The sequence below is a fragment of the Amblyomma americanum genome, chromosome 11 (genome assembly GCF_052857255.1).
Source record: "Amblyomma americanum isolate KBUSLIRL-KWMA chromosome 11, ASM5285725v1, whole genome shotgun sequence".
NCBI lineage: Eukaryota > Metazoa > Arthropoda > Arachnida > Ixodida > Ixodidae > Amblyomma > Amblyomma americanum.
Window position 1 is genome coordinate 70,355,562 of NC_135507.1, and position 24,559 is coordinate 70,380,120.

A 24,559-nucleotide genomic window follows, 5' to 3' on the forward strand; every position below is an offset into this window, starting at 1 on the left:
TTCTCAGTAGTGTGCCTGCTTACCTTTACCTCCAATTAACGATAACTCAATCCAGCAAATTTGAAACAGCCATCCGCAAATGCTTACGCACGGGGCTACATGTCTGGTCTAATGCACCAAGCTATCACATTGAACAGACCACATTGCACAACACACAAAAATGAAGAGTGCCACGCATCATGTAGCTGAGCACCACCCCTTGACCAGCTCCTGTCAAGGCCATGCAAAAGAATGGTCAGAGCACGTCGCCCCTTCCGCCAATCCTCGATTCACAACCACCTTGTGACCATCTACCTAGCGTTAACATCCTACGTATATATCTCAATATGCACCCGCAGAGGACTTCGATACATTGAGAAGCTGGAGCATGCCACCTCGACACCATTCCATGACACCTACTGCACAGATGCCACCTTCACTGACTCCAACGCTACAAATCCGTCTGTAGGCCCCTGTCATCAGGACGTCCGCCATCAGATCGGCGTTCCTGGTCCGACCACAGCTGGAATGAAATTCAGAACGCCCTCCATGACATCGCAACAAACAGCTCCCCTGACATCCACACCTGTTTACACACCTACCTTCACGATCACCCAAACATGCACGTCTTTCTGGAATGGGTCCTATGTCACCATAGAATAGAAAGAAGGAACGGCAGATGTCCTCGCTCGCGACTGATCTCTGAGCAACCATTCTTCTTGTCCGAATGATTACAACCACGGGGATGACCGGACTCAAACAACTACGACACACCGGGAGCCTCCTGTCTAATCCTTCTTCACATCTTACTCACTACGCATGTTTCATTATATTAGCGCAAATAAATTCTCTACGATGTGACCTAAACAACCATTACATACGTAAGTGCTGTGGCCACCCACTCTGTCAGGTATGTGGCGTCTAACCTGACAATATTGATACGTATTGAACCTGTTCACGTGCCCCACTGTCACTACACTGCCTCCAACGCTGATCCGTACCCCTCAGTTAACCTATTAGAGGGAGAGCTGAGCCGCTCCTCCTGCTGCATTCCGCGCATACCTGTAACCACAGCTCGTTTCGCATATGGCCCACGTGTTGGGCGATATCGGCTCGAATTCCCCTACTTCAGACGGCGACCCAGACCATCATAAAAAATTGTTTTCTCTCTACCTCTCAGCAACCACATTCTGCTGATGAAAAACCCAGAATGACGTGCACTGTACGCGACGAGTGAGTAAAATCTTTGCTTCGTTGTCGTCTCCAAGGTTTCAGAAAAAAAATAAAGAAGGGAGATCGCACTTCACCTGCTTTCATTTCGAGCATGTCTAAATTCTTCTCATTTCTTGCCTTCCGCGCAAACAACAAGCGTGCCCTAGAGAGCTGCACGCAAACAGACTTTTCAAACAAGGCACGGCTTAAGAGGACTCATCTGTAAGCCAGCTATGACATCTTCAAAAACAAGAAACCAATGTGAGGCAGCAAAGCAAATATTAATCCATTGTTTAGGGAAACCACCAAGGTAGCGTTACTGCTCGTCGGGAGAACCCCGAAAACATTCTCCTAGCCACGTTTCCAAATCTAGTTCGCGACCAGTTCGTTCTCGCCCTACCGTATGCTAGTCTTTTTGGTTAGCTTTCTTGGTATGCAGCGATTGCCCCGGCTAGACGGTAGTACCGTATTCGGTCCTCTGACTAGGATGGATTTTTTTACAACTACAAAGCATCTGCAAAAGCTGTATAGCCTTCTTTTGTAGCCGCATGGCTTAGCTTCTGGGGATGCTTATGAGTAATTAGGACCATATTAGAAAAGCATTACTTTTCTATGTGGTACTTCTAACCCATAATTTTATTAAAACCTGCGAGCTGTACACCACAAGAACTAATTATCAACTGTAAAGTACAAGAGGAGGAGGCTGAAAACATGAAAGGCGTAAAAAATTACACCCGCCGCGGTGGCTCAGTATAGGCGCTGGGCTACTGATACGGAGTTCCCGGGTTGGAACCCAACCGCGGCGGCTGCGTTTTTATGGAGGCAAAACGTTAGGCGCCCGTGTGCTGTGCGATGTGAGTGCACGTTAAAGATCCACAGGCGGTCGAAATTATTCCGGAGCCCTCAACTACGGCACCTCTTTCTTCTTTCACTCCCTCCTTTATCCCTTCCCTTACGGCGCTGTTCAGGTGTCCGCCTATATATGAGACAGATATTGCGCGATTTCATTTCCCCCAAAACCAATTAATATTATTATTGAAAAAATTACCTAAAGAGACAATTTTTATGCTTCACCACTGTAAACGAAACAACAGGAGGGGTAAACTGAGCTCGGCTACGTTAGCAAGTGGCTACCTGGCCGCTTGCTAACGTGGTTTCTGGTAAATCACATAGATCGGTCTTTTAACCGCTTTTATTTTTAATTTATAATAATTGCCTTCCTTCTACGTTATCGTCTGCAATGCACCTTTTTGTTGACGACGTGCAATTTCCCGGGAAATCAGTATCCACAATGACATACATTTTCCACTACGATCTTAATCTTGTCTCTATCTGGTGCAGAACAGGAAAAATAGAAATGAACGTTAATGAATGTTAGTTCAAGCGCGTTTCCCGCATGCCCAAAATTCTTCCTTTATATTGTTTGACTGGCATTACTCTTCATTCTGTCAAAGCATATAAGTAGCCAGGCTTTCATATCACACGCAGGTTAACATGGCGTACCTGTATTGAATACGTGACTAATAACGCTAATGGCTTGTCAATGTGTTTACTTCGTAACTTATTCGCCACTTCGTCGTCCCTAAACACTTTACTTTAAAGAACACTAATAAGTCCTAAACTTGAATACGCAGCATCTATATGGGTACCCGCTGCGGTGGCTGAGTGGTTAAGGCGCTTGTCTACTGAGCCGGAGTACCAGGGTTCGAACCCTACTGCCGCGGCCGCGTTTCGACGGAGTGAAACGCAAACGGCGGCCGTGTACTGTGCGATGTCAGGGCACGTTAAAGGTCCCAAGGTGGTTGAAACTATTCCAGGGACCTCCAGTACAGCACCTCTTTCTTCCTTTCTTCCACTCGCTCCTTTATCTCTTCCTTTACAGCGCGGTTGGGGTGTCCACCGAGATATGTGAGAGCGTTACGGCGTCATTTCATTTCCTCGAAAAACAATGTTCAAAAGTCAATTTTCATTTTTTTTAGTTATATGGGACCCAACGCATGAAAGCCTTATATCTTTTTTCGAACTTATCCAAAACAATTCCGTTTGCTTCATCCTTTCCGCAAGTGTCATAGCCATGAAAGCTCACCTTTCCCTCTCATCCTTACAATCTGGCCAGAAAATCAGTTGCTTAACGGTCCTCCACAAGGCACATATCACCACGTAACTCTACACAGTGATTTAATTCCATAAACCTAATATATTTCCCGTCGCAATGATCATCGCCACAAGGTAGGGATTGCAAATTGCAGTCCAACGCCTGTTTTAACTCACCTCCCTGGACTTACGCTGAGTTAAACTGTCCCCCCCCCCCCCCCCCCAAGATCACAGCCATTGAAGAAAACCCACGTTTCGCGATGCCCTATGTAAATTTATATCTTCAAGAGAAAGTTTAATTTGTGTTTCAATAAAATTCGCTGCATTGTATTCATTGTTTCTCATTATCCCATGTAGTCCTGACCCCTGTGTGGTGCATATGGCCCTGATGGCACAATCAATCGCTACAAAGAAATAAATTTAACTGCCAGTTGCCACGGTGGCCAGTTTGCTCAAAATCTGTTGGGCAAGTTGAGATGACGCCACAAGGTCCCATGACCTAGGTAGCCCACCTAGGTTGCCGGAGGAACAGGCCTCTCCTCTTTCAAACGGTCGCAAACGCCGTTGCTGGACAAATATTAGTGCAGTAGCACGACTAGACGCACTTTCCGATTGAGGGCATACGTACCTACAGTCGCGAATGGAAACTATTAGCACAATGACGTCACAAGAGCGGTGAATATCCCACTGCGCCGCAGGCGCGGCGTCGTGCTTTTCGAAGGCCTCTGGCATTTTATTATCGACGTGTTTGCAACTTCAGCGCCGAGCGTTGCTATCTCGCCGCTCCTGGGGCATGTCACTAGTGGTATTTTTGTTACTCGTCACTATACGTCCCAGGAGCCTGCTTTGTGGCAGGCGGCCCACCTGCCAGCCGGCATGTGGTCAACCTGCCTGGAGTGCACACCTGTCAGGTCTTCACCTGGGCGAAAGCCTCCAAGGTAAATGCCTTCATGGTAAGCCCTTTACAGTAGTGGTCCAAAGGTTATATGCTTTTTGTTGTTAAGGCCTTTGGCTCAAAGGCCTTTAGGTCAAAGAATGCTTTGACATTCCCAGCACGTAAGGACCTTAATCCCCTACCGTAACTAGTGCTACTGCAATATATTCTGCACTCAACCATGCTGATCAAGCGTTGCTATTTTTTTCTTCGACATGGGGTACTAACCCTGTCGAATTAAATGTTGCGGTACATCACTTTATTGTTTTCATACGCCAGATTCTCACCGTTATGCGGCCAGTAACCATACAGATAGCGATAAGTTAGAGATTTTTGAAGGCTGGGCCTTCTGCCAGACATCCATTCTAGGCCTCGCTAATTAACGATGTAGGGTCGACCACTGCATCTAGTGAGGTCTATTTTTGTGATATACGATATTCTTGCGATATGTAGCGGTTTCTTTTCTGCGAATGTCATAATATGTTCGGTGTTTACAGCCTACTGTAGAGCGTTGCTATCTCAAAACATGCGCATATATGACATTTACGCGTACTGACTACATTCGCATTGAATCCGGCTCTAAATGAGTGGGCGCGACGTCACTGTTGTTTGCTCGCATGTCATGCACCTGGAAGATGTCCGCCACGCAGAGGCATTCAGTGGTACTGGGTTCCGCCGAATGTCTACTGGCCTTCAAGTTTTCTGTTGCCGCAGGTCTTGCGAGTCCTTTGCCCGCATTTCTCTCCCTCTGAAGAGACTGCACACATCCAGGCGGAAAGATTGTCGAAGGAGTTCGTGAGCTGCAACAAGAGTGATTCTAGCCATAATATTTCAGAAAGGAAAATAGAATGAAAAAATTGCACGACCCCTGAGTAAATAAATGGCTAGAAGGCATCTGACTGAGAACTCATGCGCGCTCTCGGGACACAAGTCCCGTTTCACCTTCCATCAGCACGGCCAGTAATCAGCACTAATTGTTCTTCGGCGTGGTGGTGGACAGAGCGGACAAGGCGGGGTCGTCCGGCCGAGGCGAAATCTCTAGCGTTCTGTGTAGCATGTAATGGCACCATCCCCTCTTCGGCACTTGGCGAGCGCTGATAACGCCGATCGCCATACTAAAAACCGGAAAAGAAAAGTGAGCGCGTAGTCGCTCGATAAGAAAAGCCAAGGAAAGAAAAGTGGCTCATGAAGAACACTCCCCAAGACTAGGTGCGGCTATCAATATCTGTGAGCTGTTCTAAAATATACTACGTCTTTCCTGCAGTGCATTTCATGCTTATGTCTACTTTCGACGGCGAGATACTGTGAAGTCACTTTGCATTTCCACACGTTTTAACTAGCTTGTAAGCGGGGACCTATAGTCTACAGCTAATTTGGGTACATTATAGAATGGTGCCGACTTGACGGGGCGAACTGCCTTTCTGTGAAATTTAGAAGTACGGCAAAGTTTCCTTCCCTAGCTATAACTGCATGATTCAAGAAGCGCTACCTGGTCGCCAAAAATGTTCTTTGAATTCGGGCGAAAAACGGCGTTTTGTGCTCCAGGCGTTATTTGCAGAATATTGCTATGCTGTTTAGAATGTTCAGGCCTTTCGCCTAGTTAGTACCGCGTAAATCATTCCCAATATATCCGAGAGCTAGACGTCTACTCAATAACACGCGCCTTTGAGGCATATATCATATATCTGGGCACTCATCGTATCCTATGTCTCAAAACCCTTTCTGCCTAAAAATAAACAATTACAGCTTCATAGGTTGTGGTGTTACCTCTATTCTGTTGCCGACGATCTCTCCTCAAGTGTCGCCCTCAAAGAAGAAACAAGAGTCAATTTTTAGTTCATTCTTGGCACAAAATCTTGGTGTCCTAAGTGCATCCAGTTCTTTGCTCACAAAAGAGAAGACTCCCTCATTATGTGTTTCTATGCTGCCTCTATTCTCAGGCAACAAGGACGATTGCAAGACTTGAGTTTCCACGATTTCTGTAGATATTTGCACGGCATAGCGTCCTGTTGGATTACGAGTGTGCGCTCTTCAGGGCACCCAAGTCACGCACATCGGCCTATTCCAATACTATATGTTCTCGCGTGTAAGTTCTTGCCGTCCTTTCGAGTCTGCACACAGTTACAACTCACAGGCGACTGCAGAGACCAATGCGTGCACACTGTAGGATGTAAGGAAGGGAAGCCTCAGTCGTTGCTGGCACATACCAACTACGGAGAAGTGGCCAAGACACAGGTGGTTAATTGCTCGATACAGGAAATTTTTCACGGGAAAAGGAGTGGCAATAGTATGTAGTCTGATAGATTGGAAGACGGAAGGACAGGGTTCCTGTTAACTTGGAGATCGAGGAAGGGATAATGGCTTAATGTGCATAATAGTATACAATGTCTGTAGTGTTTCAATGTCACACTGACTGAGAGCGAGAAAAAAGAATTAGAACAGGAGTCGCTGCGTTTCTTGAAGAAAATTTTGTACAGCAGAGCGCACACTCCTGTCGCATCGTTCAAGCAAAGAAGCGCCAATGAAAAGAACAACCGCGTAGGACACAGGCAAGCCCAGTCGATGAAATGGAATTTGCAAAAGGCGCTTCATCAAATGAGAGAAGCGGCGGCAGAACAGCAGGAAGTGATCTATTGTCTCTGGTTCGGCACAAAAAAGGGCACAATGGGGAAGCGGCCAGGCCAGATCTGTGAAGGTAGAAATTTAGAAGGGGAACCCGGCAACGTAAACGCGTGAAAGAGACCTACAGTCTGCGCGAGCGCCAGTCTTTGCTACTCCAAGGATGAATAAGATGCGGATATCCGGGAGATTGTGTAGCTGCGAAACCTCACCGCAGCTGTAAATGCACACGTCGGTAGGACAGCAACAATTGGGCCGCAGAGAGAGGCTCTTGCTAAGAAATCTGCAACATCATATAAGTGAAAGCCGATATGACCTGGTACCCAAAGCAACCTTACCGAATTTGGATGGAGCGGAATCAGGAACTTAAAGAGGCGTAATGCCCGAGGCTCAGTGGGTGAGGATAATGAAGAGTAAATGAACAGAGAGTCTGTCATAACCACGACCTGGGAAACGGAAGTTTTTATTTTTCGTAAGGCTACGATCACTGCTAATAATTAAGCCAGAAAAATTGGTTTGAAGTCAGGAAGACGGAGGGAAAAAGACCAATTCAGTGAAGGCGAAAAAATTCCACACCTGTCTTTTCGCGATCCTGCGAGGCATCGGTAGCAATAAGAACATCACAGGGAAAGCACCTTAGGTGGTCCTGCAACAGACCCTGAAGAAGCGGGAGGGGCTGGAGCTTTGAATTCGATGGGAAAATGTCATCGAATTCAATCTGGACAGATGATGAGTTGTTATACATTTGGCGGACATCTGTGAAATCAATATTTATGGGATCAAGGAAGGACATCACGTAACATATGAGCAGAGTATGAAAACGAGATCAGACGACACTAAAAAAGGCGGAAGGTTGACTAAGAAATATTATACTGGAAGCGTGAAGAGGTAAGTCGCACAATTTCAAAAATGTTTGGAATGTTAAAAGGCGAAACCTAGCTGATAACGATGGGATTCGCGCCTCAATGTGCAGAACAGCATTGGCGACATATTTTGGAAGCCCCAGACAAGGGCGCAACGCCTCACGCTCCAACAGCACAAAAGGCCAAATCTTATAGGCAGGAGCTCCTGAGAATAAAACACACCCGGACTCTAAAATTGGGTGGACGTGCATTTTAAAAATCATCAGAAGTGTATGCCTTCTCATGCCTGGCCTAGCACTACAAAGCCTGCGTAGGATGCCAATGGCCCGAACTCCTTTTGCAGAAACTTGCTCAATGTGTGGCCGCCAGTATAGAGTAGAGTCATATATTACTCCGAGATACTTCAGCCTCTGAACTTGAGGTATTATGTTATTTCTATAGACCAGGCAGATATTTACAGGAACAGAAACCGGAATTACTAACACTGCGCATCACCACAAAGAGGGACAGATGAATTCTTCCTAACCAGTTGTCAAGAACATTGAGGTAATTTTGCAGGATTCGATAAAGAGTGTGAGTGTCACCTGCTGATGCAAAACATGCATTATCGTGGGAGTACACATAAGTTTTCACATTCTGAATGCATGGAATTGAGCTTAGAAAAATGTTAAAAAAAACAGGTGAGAGAACTGATCCTTGCGATACACCTGTTGTCTTTGGAAATCTCCTTGAGGAAACACCATTTTGACAGTAGTCAAATTCTCTATTTTCCAAAAAAAAACAGACATACAGGCTACAAAATAGCTTGGGAAGTTCAGTTCTTGTAATCTTAGTAACAGAGTCGAGCGCTCAACGCTGTCGAATGCTTTACTGACATGCAAAGTGACAAGCGCAGCAAACTGTTTTCTATTACGAGCTAATTAATTATGACTTCCGAGGTCAATATGAGCACACCAAAGTGAACAACTCGGCCTGAAACCAATTTGACGTGTATTCAAGAGAGCATTTTTCTAAATGGATGACATGACATGGCTGAGAAGGACCCTTTGCACCAATTTCACTAGGTTCGATGTTAATGAAATAGGGCGTATGTTGTCCAAAGTTAAGTCTTCCCTTTGCTTTTTAAGCAATGAAACTATTTCCGCAAGACGCCACTCATGAGGTACCCATGGACCTTTAATAGTATGGATAACTAGAGCCAACAGGTCTGCAGGCGATTCATTGAAAAATATTTTTGATCATAGATGAAGTGACCTTATCGGGGCCAAGAGCCGCTGGTGATAAGCGCAGAACAATTTGCGACAGCTCAGGCATAAAGACCACAGTGAAATCACTTGAAGTGCATGTGAATATATCAGGAGAAGGTAGAGCAGATGTAAAGCGAAACCCTAGGCCACACGCAATATCCCCTAAGGCCATTGCGATGACAGCAGGGGATTGAACAAGGGATTCAATGTTGGCAGCCGGTGGAATCACCTTGTTGCGCCTCATGAAATTAAACAAAGCTCGTTTATTTCCTGATTGTGAAAGGAAATCATAATGATTTGTGTTATACTCCTCCTTTGCACGGGCGTGTGCGCTTAAATGTTGCTGCAACATAATTTTAATCCAACCACTTTTTGGGCATTGATTGATGAGAAGTTTCTTCCAAGCTGCTTTCCGTCGTCTGTATGCACGCGTTCACTCAGCATTCCACCGATTGTTCGCGATTGCACCCTTGGTTCCCTTAACCAAAAATTCAGACATTTGCCTTGCATGGTCCAGTAGTGAAAATAGATGTGCAGCCTTGCTCTCGGCACTTGTCTGAGCGCAATGGTCTGAGGGCTGATTTTAGCGCGTCTTTAAAGCAACTGTAATTTATTAACGTGCGCTGATGTCACTCAGTAAGAGTTAATTTACACGAGAACTTGAAACTAATCGATAGATGATCACAGTCAACAGGCGCCCAAGACATAACAGAGACTCCTGGGGAGGAAAAAGTCTAATCCAAGGCAGAGCGGCATTGACTCCGAAAAAACGTCGGTAATCCGGAATTGTTGTAGATTAAGTTGTTGTCAGAAGCCCAATCAAATAGCAAAGAGCCAAAGCTGTCTGTTTTAAACCTCCACGTCACATGGTGCGAATTTAAGTCTCCAAGTAATAGAACCTGAGATTGGCTACTAGACATGTGTGAGTCAAGGGGCCGAGTGTGACGCACACCAGACGGGAAATATGCATTAGCTACAACCGTAAAGGGCTGCTGACCTGGGACACTGAGGTCAACCGCAAGGATTTCACACCTATTGTCCGCATATTGGAAAGAAATACATGCCCTGTGGCAAAACTTTGTAGAGATGAGCACCAACAACCCTCCTCCTCGTGATGACCTGTCAAGCCGGAACGGACGGTAATGCTTGAGATGATAATTGAAATTTGTAGTTAACCATGTTTCCTGTAAAGCAACTAAATCTGGTAGAAGCTGATTGCATAGGCAATTTTATTCTGTTGAAGCTGAGAATATAGATCGACAATTCCACTGGAGTACACTTAAGAACCCTATCTTGGTGGAAGTGCCACAGCCACGGCTGCATTTTCTAGAATCCTGGTCTTAGCATTTTGACTTGCGCTACTTTTCTTTGTCTTTCACTGGGGGCAAGATGTACCTGCAATATTCACAGGAGACCCACTTCGTTTCTGGGCGCGGAGGTCAGACTCCATATCCATAAAGTCCATACAGAATGCGTCCATAACGCTGTTTGAAGTAGAGGCCTGAGAGGTCTTTTGTTGCTCACATTGTTCTTGGCCCTGTGGAGGGGAATCGATTACTACAGAAGTAGGAGTAGCTTCCGAAGCCAAAGGAGGCAAGAGTGGTGCGGTGAACACCTGCAGAAGATTGGTAATCTGAGCAGCTATGACCTGCGAAATGCACATGGACACGGTTTTCATAATGCGATCCATTGCATTTACCACAGTTTTCTCAACTGCCGCTCTAATAGCTTGGGACCAACTAGAGTCCATTATGGGTGGGCATTTGGCGGCCACACTAGAGTAGCCTGAGGCTCTCTCCTTGACTGCGGCAAAAACCTCTCTCCGCGTGCATCTGCGCTTGTCTATAGGCTAAAGCACGTGAACTTCTTGTGCTCGTGCAGGACAGTCAGGCGAATCAGCAGGGTGAGCACCACTACATAAACAACATTTCTCTTGCTGTTCAGGACATTCTTCTCTGCATTGACGTTTCCCACAGGCACAGCAGCGTAAGGCCAATTTGCAGGCTTTGCCGCTTTGGCCAAATCGCCAGCAGTTTTGACACAGAAGGAGTCGAGAGTTAAAGGCATCTACTCGAAAAACCAATGGTCACACCTTAACCTCTCACGGGCAAAATATTCCTGCAAATGTGGCAATGACGGGCTCCGTAGAAATTTTTACTCCGTCAACCATCCTGCTGCATCAATGGACAGCAATCACTCCCGAACGCGAGAGGCTCTCAAGCGTTTCCACAGGGCTAAATCGACAGTCTACCCCTCGGACGAAGCCCTTGGAACATGCTAGATGAGGCGGAATGAATGCGCTCACCGGGTGGTTGGCGAAAGTCGTACACTTTAGCAGGTCTTCAATACAGTCTTTATCCGATGACCTGCACAAAATACCACACCTGCCGAACTGCCCGACATCGGTAATGCCCATGAAGTGCTTCGATGTGGACTGAAGAGCCGCCTGTACTGCCTCCGGGTTGTTCAGTCGCATAGCGCCTCCATCGGAAAGCACTAAGGCGACCGGAATGCTCAAAGCTCCACTGCGGACAAAGAGATCACTTGGGAGCTGGTCTTGAGGAAGGGATGCCGACCAAGGGAAAAATCCCCGGCCTGGAGAATAAGTAGGCATCAAGATCTCGTCCCGCATCCAATCACCTCAGAACAGGAGAAAGCAGGCACAGACCAAAAGAAGGAGAAATTTAGCAAGCTAGCGCAACACCGCCAGGTACTTAGCTGCTACCCCGCAGCCTGGGTTGCTGGGCCACGTCACCTTCCTTGTTGCTACTGTAGGCCCACCGACAAGTCGTCATCTTCCTTCCTTGCGCGGCCACAGCCGCCCCAGGACCATCGCTGGATCGTCTGCAAGAAGTGAATTTGGCATTATAACTTTTGGTCACTCGACGAAGAAACGTCCCCGTTAAATACAAGCGTTCTAACACATCAGTCGGGAAGTCAGAGGCATGAGCTATGATTGCTCTGCGCATGTAAACAATGACTCACACGGAGCTAATAAAAAGCGGGTACATTAGGAGAGAATACGTTTCAGTGGTTAATACTTAGAGGGCAGAAGAAAACAAGCAGTCAATAGATTTCACGTGAAACGATGTGCATTCCGCCTCATTATTATGATCAGGTGCAAGCAAAATGAGAACGAAGGCAACGTTGCATTTCCTGATTTTTGGGGACATTTTTAGTGGGAATAAATTTCTTAAAGCGCGATAATAAAGTACACCTGGAAAAAAGCAAAATTTTATTTCCTTCTTTTTGCATCACATTTAAAAACTAAACGGTATAGCGGAAGACAGAGCGCATAGTATCAATGGTCGCTTTTACTTTCTTCTAAAGCACGACATATGAGCGATAAATCTGAACAAACCTGCAGCCACGTTACAAAGAAGATGCGGTAAAAAGGCGCGCACCTAGAAGCTTTCGTCCCTCAGCTCAGCTACCCAGGCTGCGGGGCAGTGGCTAAGTACCTGGCGGTGTTGCGTTAGCTAGCTAAATTTCTCCTTCTTTTTGTCTGTGCCTGTTTGCTCGTGTTCTGGGGTGATTGGGTGCGGGACGAGAGCTTAATGTCGACTTCTTCTCCTGGCCAGGGGTTTTCCCCTTGGTCGGCATCTCTTCCTAAAGACCAGCTCCCACTTGATCTCTTTTTCCGCAGCGGTGTTTCAAGCATTCCAGTCGCATTAGTGCCTTCCGATGGAGGCGCTATCCGACTGAACAACCCGGAGGCAGTGCAGGCGGCCCTTCTGTCCACATCGAAGCACTTTATGCACATTACCGATGTCCGGCAGTTCGGCAGGGGTGGTGTTTTGTGCCGGTCGTCGGATAAAGACTGTATTGAAGATCTTCTAAAGTGCACGACCTTCGCCAGCCACCCGGTGAGCGCATTCATTCCGCCTCATCTCGCATGTTCCAAGGGCTTGGTCCGAGGGGTCGACTCTCGATTGAGCCCAGCGGAAACGCTTGATAACCTCTCGCCTGCGGGAGTGATTGCTGTCCATCGATGCAGCAGGCTGGTTGACGGAGTAAAAATTCCTACGGAGTCCGTCATTGCCACATTTGCAGGATTATTTTGCCCTTCAGAGATTAAGGTGTGGGCATTGGTTTTTCGAGTAGATGCCTTTAACTCTCGGCCCCTTCAATGTCAAAACTGCTGGCGATTTGGCCACAGCGGCAAAGCCTGCAAATCGGCCTTACGCTGCTGTGCCTGTGGGGAACGTCATTGCAGAGAGGAATGTCCTGAACAGCAAGAGAAGTGTTGTTTGTGTAGCGGTGCTCATCCTGCTGATTCGCCTGACTGTCCTGCACGAGCACAAGAAGTTCAGGTGCTCGAGCTTATAGACAAGCGCAGATGCACGCGGAGAGAGGCTTTTGCCGCAGTCAAGGAGAGAGCCTCAGCCTACTCTAGTGTGGCCGCCAAATGCCCACCCATAATGGATTCTAGTTTGTCCCAGGCTATTACAGCGGCAGTTGAGAAAGCTGTGGCAAATGCAATGGATCGCATTATGGAAACCGTGTCCACGTGCATTTCGCAGGTCATAGCTGCTCAGATGACCAATCTTCTGCAGGCGTCCACCACTCCGCTCTTGTCTTCTTTGGCTTCGGAAGCTACCCCTCCTTCTGTAGTAATCGATTCCGCTCCACAGGGCCAAAAACAATGTGAGCAACAAAAGACCTCTCAGCCCTCTCCTTCGAATAGCGTTATGGACGCATCCTCTATGGATTGTATTGATATGGAGTGTGATCTCCGCGCCCAGAAACGAAGTGGGTCTCCTCTGAATATTGCAGGTCCATCCTGCCCCCAGTCAAAGACAAAGAAAAGTAACGCAAGTCAAAACGCTAAGACCAGTATTCTAGAAAAGGCAGTCGCGGCTGCGGCACTTCCGCCAAGATAGGGTTCTTAAGTGTCCTCCAGTGGAATTGTCGATCAATATTCTCAGCTTCAATAGATTTAAACTGCCTATGCAATCAACTTCTACCAGATTTAGTTGCTTTACAGGAAACATGGCTAACTCCAAATTTCAATTATCATCTCAAGGATTACCATCCGTTCCGGCTTGACCGGTCATCACGAGGGGGAGGGTTGTTATTGCTCATATCTAAAAAGTTTTGCCACAGGGCATGCATTTCTTTTCAATATGCGGACAATGAATGTGAAATCCTTGCGGTTGACCTCAGTGTCCCAGGTCAACAGCCCTTTACGGTAGCTAATGCATATTTCCCGTCTGGTGTGCGTGACACTCGGCCCCTTGACTCACTCATGTCTAGTAGCCGATCTCAGGTTCTATTACTTGGCAACTTCAATTCGCACCATGTGACTTGGGGGTTTAAAACAGACAGCTTTAATTCTAGGCTATTTGATTGGGCTTCTGGCAACAACTTGATCTGCAACAATTCCGGATTGCCTACGTTTGTTCGCAGTCAATGCCGCTCTGCCCTGGATTTAACTTTTTCCTCCCCAGGAGTCTCCGTTATGTCTTGGGCGCCTGTTGACTGTGCAACAAACAGTGATCATCTACCGATTAGTTTCAAGTTTGCGTGTAAATTAACTCTTCCTGAGCGACATCAGCGCACGTTAATAAATTACAATTGCTTTAAAGACACTCTAAAATCAGCCCTCCAAATCACTTCAGACACTCGCGCTCAGATAAGTGCCGAAAGCAAGGCTGCACATCTATGTTCAGTACTAAACCATGCAAGGCAAAAGTCTGAATTTTTGGTTAAGAGAACAAAGGGTGCAATCGCGAACAGTTGGTGGAATTCTGAGTGCACGCGTGCATATAGACGACGGAAAGCAGCTTGGAAGAAACTTCTCATCAATCAATGCCCAAGAAATTGGCTGGATTATAAGTATGTTGCAGCAACATTTAAGCGCACTGTCGCCCGTGCAAAGGAGGAGTATAATACAAATCATTATGATTTCCTTTCCCAATCGGGAAGTAAACGAGCCTTGTTTAGTTTCATGAGGCGCAACAAGGTGATTCCTCCGACTGCCAACATTGAATCCCTCGTTCAGTCCCCTGCTGACATCGCAAAGGCCTTAGAAGATATTGCGTGTGGCCAAGAGCTTCGCTTTACATCTGCTTTACCTTCTCCTACTATATTCACATGCACCTCAAGTGATTTCACTGAGGTCTCTATGCCTGAGCTGTCGCAAATTGTTCTGCGCTTATCCCCAGCGGCTCCTGGCCCCGATAAGGTCACTTCATCTATGATCAAAATTTTGTTCAATGAATCTCCTGCAGACCTGTTGGCTCTAATTAACCATTCTATTAAAGGTCCTTGGATACCGCATGAGTGGCCTCTTGCTGAAATAGTTCCATTGCTTAAAAAGCAAGGGGAGGGCTTAACTTTAGACAATATACGCCCTATTTCGTTAACATCGAACCTAGTGAAATTGGTGGAAAGGGTCCTTCTCGGCCGTGTCATGTCATTCATTTCAGAAAATGCTGTATTGAATCCATGTCAAATTGGTTTCAGGCCGGGTTGTTCAATTTGGTGTGCTCATACTGATCTTGAGAGTCGTATTAAATTAGCTCGCAATAGAAAACAGTTTGCTGCGCTTGTCACCTTGGATATCAGTAAAGCATACGACAGCGTGGAGCACTCGTCTCTATTACTAAGATTACAGGAACTCAACTTCCCAAGCTATTTTGTAGCCTGGATTTCTGTCTTTTTAGAAAATAGAGAATTTTACTGCTGCCAAAATGGTATTTCCTCAAGGAGATTTCCACAGACAAGAGGTGTTCCGCAAGGATCAGTTCTCTCCCCTGTTCTTTTTAACATTTTTCTAAGCTCAATTCCATGCATTCAAAATGTGAAAACTTATGTGTACGCCGACGATATTGCATTTTTTGCATCAGCAGGTGACATTCACACTCTTTATCGAACCCTGCAAAATTACCTCAATGTTCTTGACAACTGGCTAGGAAGAATTCATCTGTCCCTTTATGTGAAGAAATGCGCATTGTTAGTATTTCCAGTTTCTGTTCCTGTAAACATCTGCCTGGTCCATAGAAATAACATAATACCTCAAGTTCAGACGGTGAAGTATCTCGGTGTAATATACGACTCTACTCTCTCCTGGCGGCCACACATTGAGCAAGTTTCTGCAAAAGGAGTTCGGGCCATTGGCATCCTGCGCAGGCTTTGTAGTGCTAGGTCAGGCATGAGAAGGCATACGCTTCTGATGATTTATAAAATGTACGTCCGCCCAATTTTGGAGTTCGGGTGTGTTTTATTCTCAGGAGCTCCTGCCTATAAACTTCGCCCTCTTGTGCTTTTGGAGCGTGAGGCGTTGCGCCTTTGTCTGGGGCTTCCAAAATATGTCGCCAATGCTGTTCTGCACCTTGAGGCTCGAATGCCTTCGTTATCAGCTAGGTTTCGCCTTTTAACAGTTCAAACATTTTTAAAATTGTGCGACTCCCCTCTTCACGCTTCCAGTATAATATTTCTTAGTCAACCTTCCGCCTTTTTTAGTGCTGCCTGGTCTCGATTTCATACCCCGCAGATATGTTACGTGCAGTCCCTCCTTGATCGCATAAATATCCATTTCACTGATGTCCGCCAAATATATAACAACTCCTCATCTGTCCAGATTGAATTCGATGACATTTTCCCATCGAATGCAAAGATGCAGCCCTTCCCGCTTCTTCAGGGGTCTATTGCAGGACCACCTAAGGTCCTTTCCCTCTCATGTTCTTATTGCTACCGATGCGTCGCAGGATCGCGAAAAGGCAGGTGTGGGAATTTTTTCACCTTCACTGGATTGGTCTTTTTCTCTCCGTCTTCCTGACTTCACTCCAATTTTTCTGGCTGAATTATTAGCAGTAATCTTAGCCTTACGAAAATTAGAATCTACCGTTTCCCAGGTCGTGGTTATGACAGACTCTCTGTCCATTTGCTCTTCCTTATCCTCGCCCACTGACTCTCGGCCATTACGCCTCTTTAAGTTCCTGATTCCGCTGCATCTAAATTCGGTAAGGTTGCTTTGGGTACCAGGTCACATGGGCTTTCACTTAAATGAGGTTGCAGATTCCTTAGCAAGAGCCTCTCTCAGCGGCCCAATTGTTGCTGTCCTACCATCGTGTGCATATACAGCTGCGGTGAGGTTTCGCAGCTACACAATATTTCAGGAATTTGCTGCCTCGGCTCTTACATCGTCTCCCGAATATCAGCATCTTCTGCATCCTTGGAGTAGCAAAGACTGGCGTTCACGCAGACTAGAGGTCTCTTTCACGCGCTTGCGTTGCCGGGTTCCCCTTCTAAATTTCTACCTTCACAGATCTGGCCTGGCAGCTTCCCCACTGTGCCCTTTTTGTGCCGAACCTGAGACAATAGATCACTTCCTGCTGTTCTGCCGCCAGCTTTTCTCATTTGAGGAAGCGTCTTTTGCAAATTCCATTTCATCAACTGGGCTTGCCTGTGTCTTCCGCGGTTGTTCTTTCCATTGGCGCTTCTTTGCTTGGACGAAGCGACATGAGTGTGCGCTCTGCTGTGCAAAATTTTCTTCAAGAAACGCAGCGACTCCCATTCTAATTTCTTTTTCCTGATCTCTGTCAGTAAGACATTGCAACATTACATGCATTGTGTACTATTATGCACATTAAGCAATTGTCCCGTCTTCGATCTCCAAGTTAACTGGACCCCTTTCCTTCCCTCTTCCAATCTATCAGACTACATACTATTTCCACTGCTTTTCCCGTCAAAAATTTCCTGTATCCTGCAATTAACCGCCTGTGTCTTGGCCACTCCCCCGTAGTGGGTATGTGCCAGCAACGTCTGAGGCCTTCCTTCCTTCCTTCCTTCCTTCGTCCCTCTGGTGTGCCTTACGGTTTAGTGGCTGTTTGCTCAGAAGGCTCACGTTTTCTGTGCAGGTAGTCTTTTCCATCCGTTTATCTTAATCTCCTGAAGCGGATAGCTCGAAACAGCGTTCCTTGAAGTAGGTAGGGTAAGTTTTAAAAAAATTACCAATTTTTACTAATGCCTCCACCGCCCGCGATGGCTATTTTCACTTATAGACTGAAAGTCAAATGTATGCAGTGCATAGGAGCCCATTAGACACTTTCTATCGTCGCGGCCTGTCGCCGCCTGAGTTCATACAGAACTCTTGAAATCACAACGAAGGACAAAAGGCAGCCAATCTCTAATATCATGATGTGAACTCAAGGATGAGAAGGCTCGCTTTGTTTTGAAAGCATACTCAGGAGCCTTCAAGAGAATATAAGACGCTGCCTAACGTGCGGGCATAGCCTGTTGTGGCACAATTAGCGAAATCGCCTTAGGTATTTGCCGAATGCCACAGTTGCTGCATCAAAAATCTTTTAGGGACACCACGAAATGATGAGGTTCACTGGTCACTGACCAAGGTCAAACACAAATAATGACGTTTCGAGAGCGCTACGGATCCCTTGTTCACAATGAGAAGCCAGCTAGACGTCCCAGGCTTTTTGTAGCGGTTGGTATCGTTCTTAGACATTGCGCGAAGATAGGGTGCAATGTGCCGCTTTCTTTAATTCGGAACACGCTAAGAGTGTCTCCATCGAAAAAGCCTACTGCCAGAGAAGACGAAAGTGCTAACGCACCGAAACCGAAACGAGCCCCTATCCCGTACGTATCAGAGATCAACGAGGCGCTGGCGCGGATGCCCCGCAAGCACGGCGTCCATGTTGCACATGTCCCAACAGGCAAGATCAGAAATGAGCTTGAAAACGTGAAAGACCAGCTCCCTCGTGCCAAGTTTCAAGCGTGGTTTACAAAATTGCCTGCGCCGACTGCTCATCAGTTTACATAGGCGAAACAAAAGATTTCACGAGACGCCTGAAAGAACTTAGTAAAACACGTTGCGGGGCTAGTTGGTTATGCATATTCTTTCGTTAAAATTTAAGCACGTGTGTCAGCACCACTTCTGTCTCCCTGCATGCCAGCGAATTCAGATTGCTTAAAAATATGGGAAGAAATGCGTGCCGCCCTCATTAATCTACCTTAGCTGTCATCGTTGTCATCTTGGCCTTTTCTTTTTGTGGTCTGTCGCAGATGCGCATGCGCTCACGGTTCGTTTTGTCTTATATGTTCTACGAAAAAACGTGTTCAATAAACATAGTTGGAGTCAGCGCCCGTCCTGTCATGTCTTCTGTGTATTCGTCCTAAAAGTTAGCGCTGCTTAAATTTTAACGAAAGAATACGCCTGAAAGAACACCAGTGCAATGTACGTAAAGGAAAACTGACAACGAACGCAATCGCGCAGCATGCTCAAGAGACTGGCCATGAAATTACCTGGGATGCAGCAGATATAGTGACAACAAAAAAGAATGTATCAGCCGGCTGAAATCTCGAGTCACTAATCATCAAGCCTACACCCAACACAATAAATAAAAAATGATGGCACATTGCACCCTATCTACGCGAAATGTCTAAGAACAATACTAACCGCTACAAAAAGCCCGGGACGTCCATCTAGTTGCTCATTGCGAACAAGGGAGCCGTACCGCTTTCAAAACGTCATTATTTGTGTTTGACCTTGGTCAGTGAATCTCATCAAGACGGCCGCCATCTAAACACTGAAGGGGTGGTGCTTAAACAAATGGAGCAAGGCCATTCCTTGCAAAGAAGCCGCTGTAAGGGTAAGGCGACGTCGTTCACGCTGCCGAAGCTCCCTCCTCAAAGAAGGCAGTCATCTATGAAGGGAAGGCCTCAAACGCCACTGCAGCTTCTCCATCTCCTCCAACAATGACACAAAACGGCAACCACATGGCGTATCACGACGGCGCACCTACTGCCTCTTACATTAAAGGGGGCATGACACCACTTTCCAGACTCAAGCTGTTCATTGCATGTTGTTCATTATACATCTCGGCACAACTGGCCAAAATATGAGCTAATTTGCCGCCGCAAATGATTTGTAATTGAATTTTTTAAATTTCTTCTGAACCGCGTGACAGTCCTTCAACACTGGCGCGCTCGCAGTTCGTGACGACATAAACCGAGATTCACGTGCTTGCTCGCGACTGAACCACTGAACATGGCTAACTGTGCATAGGAGAGGGTGTTGTGCGCTATTCAAGCTTTGGATGCGGTCAGTGGAAGATGGAAGTGGGAAGGCGACAAAGGCAACAGAGACCTGTGTCCTCCCCTCTTCAGTCTAGCGAATGCCCAGTATCGGTGACTTCACATTGTGCCACCACCGTACACAGGTAGGCGCGCTGTCCTCCGCACCGACCATGTCGCGTGACAGGGTTGCAGCAGACGACGGCGCTGTCAGTTTATGGCGTCGCTCAGGGTATTAGGTCGGCACCCTCACTTATGAGTGCTCTCATATCTCCTCTCTTGCACTCACGTCCTGAGTGTGCGTGCGAGTAAGTTGTGAGTGGGAGTGAGTGGATGTGAGAGCGGGTGGTCATGAGTGTAGGTGTGAGTGAATGGATGGGAGTGAGAATGGAGATAAGTGTGAGTGGGAATCAGTGGACGTGACTTATGAGAGCTCGTTCTTGGGCGAGTCGGTCAGACATTTGAAAGAAGGGTAATGCGCACATACAAACAAGGACGAAAAGGTTAACAGAACAAGTGAAGGCTCGTGACTAATTCTGCAGAAAAAAAACAAGTTTTCGACCATCGAAAACGTTAGAAGTTAATCGATGGGTCGCTGATGCAGTCATCCCAACCATTTCATTTAATGGAAGACGCCTTGACAAGTTCACGTGCGAAATTTTTATTAGTTCTGAATTTTTTTTCCAGCAAAGGCAAGCACGGCTTCTCGCTTGTAGCCTCGAGGTATGCGTCGCAGTGCAGGGGTAAATTCGACCCTGCTTTAGACCTCATCGAAATGTGGCGCTCCCTTCAACTATCATTTACACATCAGCCCATCTGACCGATGCATACCCTTCCACGAGTTAGGGGAACCTCATAAACAACGCTGGTCCGCTACCTGACGTGAGGGTGGCATGTCGCTTCTAGCAGTCTGGTGCACTCTTCCCTTCGGACATGATGCGATGGCGCAATCAGGCAAACTTCAATCGCACCTTCATTCAGGCAATCCCGCCTCGATCTGAGACCCCCTGTTTAACGATACCATGTTTTATTTGCCATGAATTTGTTCATTTTTCGCAAGCACTAAAAGAACACTGACAAAGAAGAAAAAGACAGGCGCTCGTCTTGCTTCTTCCTTCTTTGTCCGTGTTCTTTTAGTGCTTGTGAAAAATGACAAACGTGCACCAACTAGTCCGATCCGGCACACTTCTTAATTTATTGTTTAATTTGATGCTTTGGGTTAGAGTTTGTATGCTCGGGGCATTTACCCCTTGTTTCGTATGAAATATGTGTCAAAATGCACTCAACATGCTAAAATCTCAGTTGGGATTGCAGTATTTATAAATAAATAAATAAATAAATAAATAATAAATAAATAAACTTCCAGGGGGCAAAAAACGCCACCGACAGACCGTAACGCGTCGCCACGTTTTTGAAATTTTTTGAAATATAGCCGCTGTGGAGGCTCAGTGGTTATGACGGCCGGCTGCTAATCCGAGAGACGCGGGTTCATTCCCACCCGCGGCGGTCGAATTTCGGTGGAGGCAAAATTCTAGAGACTCGTGTACTGTGCGATGTCAGAGCACGTTAAACAATCACAGGTGGTCGAAATTACAACCTTTGTTCGTAAAGTTTCGACGCTGAGTGCATTAAAAATTGCTTTTAAAATTGAAATCATTTGTGGAGCACCCCTTGGAAATAGTCTACCTTACAGTCTATACACAGCTTCCAACAGTTCTTCAGGTCTCGGAAACAGTTGGAAAACGCTAATTTTAGCAGGGCTGTCAGCTCCTTTGCCGTGGCGTCTTGAATGTCCTCCACGCTCCCCATCCAGCCACATTTTAGGTCTCACTTCACACGACTAAACAGGTAAAAATCTTATGGGAGAGGTCAGGCGAGTATGGCGGATGCGGAAGTACAATAATGCTCTGCTTGCCGAGAAATTTTGTCACGCTAAGAGCAGTGTGCCACCTTGCGTTATCGTGGAGAAGGCTCCATTGTCCAGATGCCCATAAGTCAGGGTGACGGCGTCGCAGTGCATCACGCATGTGTTGGAGCACGCGCATATAAAACTCATTCACCATATGCCTTTGTGGGACAAACCCGTGGTGTATGATACCTTTGGCATCGAAAAAGCTATCAGCACCGTCTTTGTTTTGGTCTTCTATCGCGGCACCTTTCTTGATGCCGGGGACCTTGTGCACCGCCATTCGGCGCTCTGCCTCTTTGTTCGAGGATTGTATTAAAAACACCATGTTTCCTCCCCAGCGATGATGCTGTCGACGAATGCAGCGTCCTTCTCTGTCTCGGAGAGCAAATCAGCGCTCAATGATGTCCGCGTGTCCTTCTGGCCCTCTGTGAGGTATTGCGGCACAAGCCTGGCACAACAGCTTTCGTTTCCCCAAGTTCTCACGCAAAAAGGCCGCAAATGGGCTTCTACCGCACGAGGCGGATTTAGGGTAGCTTGACGGCGAAACTTATCTCTGATACGTCAAGGCAACTGTGGTCAAGACCCTTTTCCCAAGCATCTAACCACATAATAGCTGAGCACTAGGCTGGGGGAAGCCTTGTTCCCATTGGAAAACCGGTGCGTCCCCGGCGGCGCTGAGGATCGAACCCAGCATCTCCTAAATGCGAGGCGGATGCTCTACCACAAGGCCACGCAGAATTTGGTGGCAAGTTGTCTTACTAATGTCGAGAGCATCTGATAGCATGCGGACTGTAATGGTGCAGTCTTGCTGTACGATTTCCCTGATCTGAGCTACGTTCTTTTCATTCCGTGAAGTTGAAGGGCGCCCCTGCCTTGTGTCGTCTTACATCGACGTTCTCCTCGAAACCAACCTCTCGTGCCACTCAAAACCTCGCGCCCGCGATAATGTCTCTTTGCTGCAAGCGTCACACAGGAGCTCATATGTCTGTGTGGCAGTCTTGCCAAGCTTCACGCAGAATTTTTTGTTTACACGCTGTTCGAGGTGGACGTCCATCTCTCCACATTCACTCACAGTAGAATGCGCAGATGACTAGTGATAACGTATTTTTCTACATGTTGTGCCATCTAGCGGCAGCCACAGAAATTAACATAAATAGCTCAGGTTAGCCCCAAAAATTGGCGCTACACATACGCATCAACATTTGTTTTGAGGAATCAGTTCTGGTCGTGGTGAAAACTTTAATTGACACAGGGGAGTTTAGGAAACGCAGGTCTTTGGGCCCGCACACAGCCCCACTGCACTCAAACGTTCATGTCCCGGAGGCTCATGACGCTGGCAGCCCGGCCTGTGGCGATGGCTTGCTTGGCTGGCTCGTCGAAGCTCAGTATGGACTACCAAGCCACCCAAGTGGTAAGGTGCTCAAGGCCCCGCGGGAGAGGATCCGAGTCTCAAAACCTTACGGACAAAGGTCCGTAAAGGCGTCCCTCATAGCTCGAGTCGCTCTGGGACGTTAAACATGAAACCAAACCAAAATTTGTGGACTTCCTCTGAAGGTAGGGTAGCACTGCTGCGTTATTTCCTTAGACAGGCCACAATCTGACCACGGTCTAGCTTTCAGCTTTCATAGAAGCTTCACTGCCACAACAGTAGTCACCTTATTACGGGAACCAGCCTTCGTCAACCAATTGGGCCGATAATTAAGGTTCACCTGTACAGGCTCACCTGTACCGGTACTGAGCTTGTGGTGTTTTGTGTTAGCCATCTTATCCTTGTGTGTGCGCAGTACCATTTGTTGAAGTTGACGTGAGTGTGAGTGGTCATGAGTGTTGAGGTGAGTGAGTGGATGGGAGTGTGAGTGGTCGCTGGTGTTACTGGTTGTGAGTGTGAATAGATGTGAGTGCTAGTGGATGCAAGTGCGTTTGGATCTGAGTCTGAGTGAATGTGAGTGTTAGTGGATGCGACTGTGAGTGGATGTGAGTATTAGTGAGTGGATGTGAGTGAGTAGAGCCAAGTGTCGAGCGGACATTAGTGATGAGTTGAAGGGGTGTCAGGGGTTGTGAGTGGCGGGTACACGCGACACTTAAGTTTATTGCATGCGCTTAGATGTTATTGACAGTTGAGGGAAGAAAATATTCTCTTCCCAGGGCGCTCAAGGCAGCATATGGCATCATGCCGGTGTATTTTTACAACCGAAGCAGAGGATGCGCTGGCATGGTAACGGAAATCTTTCGTTGCTGCTTGTTTTACTAGTTGACCATTGGCATGGGCAGAGGCTCTTCGGGGGGGGGGGGGGGGGGGGGAATTGAGCCGTTACGAGTTGTGTCAGATTTTCGATCAAATTTCGCATTGCCACAGCTGGAAAGGTAGACCTCTCTTGTAATGTCTCCTACACGGCTCGAGTTCACCGTTCCAATGCTTGCTGCTGAAACAACGACTGTCGCTTCTAGGCAATAACGCGTAAGGTGGGATCTCCAGTACTGCAGTGGACGCTTACGTTTTTTCTGTGCTTGGGTGTGTGCATTCTAGAGCTCTGCTCTGATCATAATTTTTTTATTGTGCCGGACCCACGCAAAGAACCATATCTACTTTGCCCGGCTCCTGAACTCCACAAGCTCGGTTCAAGCCCGGAAACAATGTGAAAATCACATCGCCTCGTCAGGAACTCAC

At 47.0% G+C, this 24,559-nt stretch overlaps 1 protein-coding gene across 1 annotated transcript in view; it reads left to right on the top strand.

The window, feature by feature from the left end:
* The first annotated feature begins 4,132 nt into the window (after positions 1-4,132).
* LOC144110202 (uncharacterized) overlaps positions 4,133-24,559 on the top strand; it is a 40,020-nt gene continuing 19,593 nt past the window's right edge. Inside the window, exon 1 of the mRNA XM_077643041.1 lies at positions 4,133-4,223. The gene's annotated coding sequence lies outside the window, so the exon portion shown is untranslated. The remainder of the gene's footprint in view (positions 4,224-24,559) is intronic.